This window comes from Passer montanus, unplaced genomic scaffold, assembly GCF_014805655.1.
Source record: "Passer montanus isolate IOZ18808 unplaced genomic scaffold, ASM1480565v1 scaffold40, whole genome shotgun sequence".
Lineage (NCBI taxonomy): Eukaryota > Metazoa > Chordata > Aves > Passeriformes > Passeridae > Passer > Passer montanus.
Window position 1 is genome coordinate 1,882,130 of NW_024368819.1, and position 5,362 is coordinate 1,887,491.

Below are 5,362 nucleotides of genomic sequence, written 5' to 3' on the forward strand. Positions count from 1 at the left end.
GCTGTTTTCTATTTTTAAATTTTTTTTTGTTTCATACCTAAATTAATGGCTTACAGGGACTTGTTTCATTCTCTCTCTACATTGCAGCTCATAGCAGCTTTCCTTGGTTAGTAACTCCCAAACTGTAGGACCAAACAGAGGAGATCTTCGTGCAGATCAGGGGTTGGTTTCCTCCTTTCTTCTAACCAAGCTGTTAAGGAAAAAATCCAGAAGAACAAATTTTGTTAAAGTAATCCCTTTGGGGCTGAAAAAAATGCAGAGTCTGTTCCAGCATTAGTATGTCTGAAAGAGGCTTGCCTGTGACAACATCCATAAATCCAGAAATCAGTTCCCTTCATGAAAACACACATGATTCTCTGTTAGCACACCACGTCCTGCTCATGTTTATTTAATGGGTCAAACAAAACAACTTCAGTCATACTCTCTTACAGCCAAATTGAGTAGGGGAGGAAAAATTCTGAACACGCATCATGTGGATACTGATGACAGGCAACTCTGAGTCTTGGCTTGAAAGGGGAAGAAAAGAGGTGAGTTTTTAACCCCAGTGATCTCTGTCTGGGAGCTGGCAACCTGTTCCTGTTAGGAGTTTGGTCCTGTCATAAATGATTTTCTGGCAGCAGTTTACTTGCAGTAATTCTGGGTGGTGCTGGGCCAGGGTAATGCTTTCATGGCAGGTGGTAACCTTTGCTTGAAGTTCAGCAAAATGCTTCTGGATTCTTACTTCTCCTTTTTGCCTTTACATTGTCCTTCTTGAATTTACATCCCAAATCTGAACAAAGTCTGGCAAACTCATTTCAAAGATCCTGTTGCTTTATCTTGGCTCTTTGGATGCTAATAGTTAGAAAATTACAACTAGGCATGCCAAGATTTGCCTGGACTTGTGATGTTTTCCCTTGGCTACTTCAACAAGAGATTGCATATGGTCCATCTCCACACTGTTAATTCAGCAATATATATTTATACTTAGCTTTGATATAAAGTAATGCTAAAGTCTCCCTTTTTCTTTCTTCTCTCTTGCTTCAGAGGAATCTATCTTGGAAAGATATCAGCACTAGGAAGAGGCAACTCCAATTCCATAAGCAGCAGCTGCCTTCCTTTGCAAAGCATCCCTCCTGGTAAAGGGACACAATGAATTTTGCAGGAAGACACTCAGAGTGAGATGTGGCCATCCCTGAGTGCAGTGAGTGTGTCATGACTGGCTGGTTAACCCGGTGCACTGCAGCCATGCAGACAATCCAAGCAGGAAAGGATTAGTCAGCCCTCTGGGAAACTGCAGGTGGAGTTTCTTCTTAACCGGTTTATTTGTAACCATGTCCACAAAATTTGGTCATTCCTTGGCTCACTTTCAAAATGGAAGGAGACAAACACAATTCTTAGGGATGTCTTTTGCCCAGCAGATCAACTTCGCATTTCTTCCTGTTAGAATCATCCCGACTCCTTTCAACTCAGGAAACCAAAAAGCACATTTTAAGCATCTCTTTGAAATATCTGAGTGCACCAGAACCCCAAATACTGCACATTTTTAAGTCTAAGCATCTCTTTGAAATATCTGAGTGCACCAGAACCCCAAATACTTTGATTTTGAAATAGTATATGGGTGTCTCAAGGAAGCTGAAAATCTTGACTGTCCCCTGTGGGCTGGGTTCTGTAGTTTAATTTTATCCCTTATCAGATGTTTAGCTCCTGTGCTTTTGTGAGACCCCCTGGAATACTGTGTATAGTTCTGGTGTTCCCAACATAACAAGGACATGGAGCTGTCAGAGCAAGTCCAGATGAGGGCCACAAAGAGGATGGGAGCACATCCCCTGCAAAGACAGGCTGACAAAGTTGGGTCTGTTCAGCCCAGAGAAGAGAAGATTGCATTGCAACCTTCCAGTATCTGAAGGGGGTCTACAGGGAAGCCAGAGAGGGACTTTGTCAGGAACTGTAGTGGTAGGACAAGGACCAATGGATACAAACTGAAAGAGATTAAATTTGGTGAGATACTGGAACAGATTGCCCAGGGAGGTTGTGGTGCCCCAGCCCTGACAGTGTTCAAAGCCAGGCAGGATAAGGCCTTGAGTAACCTGCTCTAGTGGGAGGTGTCCCTGCACGTCAGGGGGATTGTGACTGGATGGTCTTTAAGGTCATTTCCAACCCTTTAACATTCTGTGGTTCTGTGCTGCTCTCCCTCACTGTGGATCAGCACATGAGGGCAGTACTAACATGACAATTCATGAAGCATCACAGCACCATTTCAGAGAACACATCACAATTTAAATTTTTTTTCACCCTGAAGCTGTTGTTGCCCACAGGTAGAAGTACTGCCCTGGGCAAACCCAAAGGCTGGGCTTCCTTGCAAGGCACTACTTTGCCTTTGCCATGTAATCCTCCTTCCCTATGGTGCTGCAGCTGGAGCGTGCCTCATCCTTGTAGCAGTGTGTCATAGCTTGTGGCACATTGTTCCTGACAGGGGATCCCAGGAAATGGAAAATTGAAGCAAATACCCCAGTATTAGTATTTTCCGCTAGCAATGCAGAAGCTCACAGTCTTCACTGAATGCTTCTCTCAGTCCCCACTAGTGGGTTGCCATGTTTTGCATCAGTGTGAATGCCTAGTCCCATGTTAGAGCAGTTGGATTTAAGGAGGTCAAATCATTCTCTTAGCAGGAATTTAATCAAGGAAATCTGATACTCCTTTTCTTGGAGACAGGTATTGTAGGATTTATATGAACCATGAGTATTCAGCTCTTAACCTGCCAGAAATCTGTAGTCTTACAGAAACCATACTTCAGACTTAAAAATGTGCCACGTCTTTTGTTGTTTGTGCACAAGAAGAGGAATCTATGGAAGCAGTAGTGCTGGATAATTACTGCTTGTCAGAACATCTTCTTGGTCATTTTTTAATAATTTGTGTCAGAATTTACATTTCTTGTTTTTCTGTGATGTTCCCATTCCTCATGATAGCCGTGATGCATTCTAGAACACTCTACCTGGATTGTTTTTTTGAGGTAGGACTATGAAAGATTCAGTATTGCATTCTCTGAGACTGTAAAAAATGTGGTACATTCCAACAACTGCCACTGTAATGATGTGGATCCTGGTGGTAAGCCTGATGAGGTGGAAGACTTGCCATTTGCTCTAAGTGGTCAGGGTCTTCAGGTGAGGCTTCTGGGAGAAAAATGAAAGGGCAGTGAGGCATGTACATTTGAGATGCTGTTCTTGACCTGCAGTGTAATGTGTTATACTGGGAGCTTTCTATTCCAGGAGGCTGTGAGCTGAGAAGGAGCTCAGGAGCCTTGCAGGTGCAGCCAGGGGTACCTGCTCTGCTCTGCTCTCACCCAGGCACTCCACAAATCTGGTGCCAGTGTGGTACTTAACTCCAATGTCTCTTGACTGGACATATATTTCTGTTCTCCTGATATAATTGTAAATTGGAAACCTTTTGTCAGTTGCTTTTTTTTTTTTTTCATTTTAGAGGAAATAAATTCCTTACAGAAAACACTATTTTCAGAAAACACTATTTTCTATTTGATTTTAGGTTGGTTTTCTTGTTGTTTTGTTTTTTTTTTCCTGGAAGGTACAAGTTCTCTCCTCCTCTCACATGCTACCCTCTAGTACTGAAATTGCTTTTTGAGAGAAAGATATGGAAATTACACGGTGTGTTTCTTGGGGTGTCCTGTGCAAGGCCAGGAGTGGGACTCGATGATCCTCTTGGGTCCCTTCCAACTCAGTGGATTCTATGAAATATTGAAGAGTCTGCAAGCCTTTTTGCAGTGAAGTTTCTTTGACCATTTTGCACCATCTTTTATTTCTTCTCTAGGATTCACTTTTCACTTCATGCTTTATTTATCACTGCCTGATCTCATCCTGTTTCCTGGAATACCCTGTGTTCTTTTTATGTTTCAGTGGCTCAGGAATAAATGGGAGAGTGGACAGAGTTTTGAGGCTCCAGTTTGCATTCTGCCTTGCTCCTGTCCTGGACTCAGCAGAGGCTTGTGAGCCTTGGTAATTTAGAGTTGCCCTGAGAGTGCCAAGCAGTATCTCTCTCTCATATTGAGAAGGGTGCTTGTTCTGTGCTGTGAGATATGAGTGTAGATGCCTGAAAAACTGTAGTGAGCAGTGGAAGATGCCAGGACTTGACTGCTTGTAGGATATTTTCAGTAAAGATTTTGAAGATCCTAAGAACTGAGCTTTACCTGAGTCTTGGTGTTTGTAATTGCTCTACAAGCCTGGGCAATTGCAAAGGACTTCAGCCCCTTCTGGGGATGTCTCTTGCAATCAGGATGGCTTTTGTGTTGAGAACGGACTAAAGCCAATCCCAGGGCTTCCCCTGCCAGGATGTGACAAACAGGACTGTGTCCCTCAGCTATAACAGAGATGTGGAGCCAGCCAAAGTACCACATGGGCTGGTGAAACAATCTCTGCTTTGTCTTTTCTGAGGAGGCAGTGGCCCTGAGGTGGGGAGAGACTGGGGGGGGCTGTGAGGGGCAGGCTTTCCTGGTGCTTTCCTGTTCCCATGCTCTTCCCTGGGTCTTTGCTGGGACTGATGCCAGATATGGACCTGACCCAGTGTCACCATTCCTGTTCTCCTGTGGTTCCTCCTTATTTTGCAGCAAGAACAATGAAATCTGAGGTGTTTACGCAGTTCCTCTCTCAGTCAAGTCAAAGTCCCTGTCATCTCTGTGAGTGACCACCCAGCCATATTTTGTAGGTTGTGTCCTCAAGAGCTTGCAAAAGGGACAAAATCACCACCTCTTCTGCAAAGACTTGCAGCATTGGTCAACAACCTGGGCTAAATCTTCACTCTGCTAACACAGAGCATTTCTGCAGCCACTGTAAAGAATCATCCTGTTGGAAGTGATAATTTTTAATCCTGACCCTCCCACAGGCAGTAAGCCATGGGCCTCAGGTACCAAGTCAAAAGACCAAAATATCAACTCTCACCAAAGAAAAATTGTTACGTCTTCACTGATTTTAACAGAGCCTTGGCAGTTCATAATGACAGAGCTGCCTGTAATCACTGATCTGGTGACAGATGAACAGCACAGAATTAGGCAGGTTGCATAAATCCTGTACCTGTGCTTCCTTTTCTGTAAATTAGGTTTACAGATATTTACATGTCTCTCACAGGCCATAGTTGGAAGATAGTGAGTTAAGCTCTTAAGACACAGAGCAGTAAATCTTGAAGAATAATGAACTTTTCAAAAATTTGAAAGGAATCAAATAATCAAATATGCGGAGTTGCATTGTGCTAGAGGAGGAATGACTGATGGAAAAGAGATCAGGTGGATGCATTTGCTGGGCAAATTCGGGGGGAGCAGGGGAGGTGGTGTCAGTGTGAGCTGCAGTTCAGAAAAGGGATGTGACTTAGTCAAGGACAA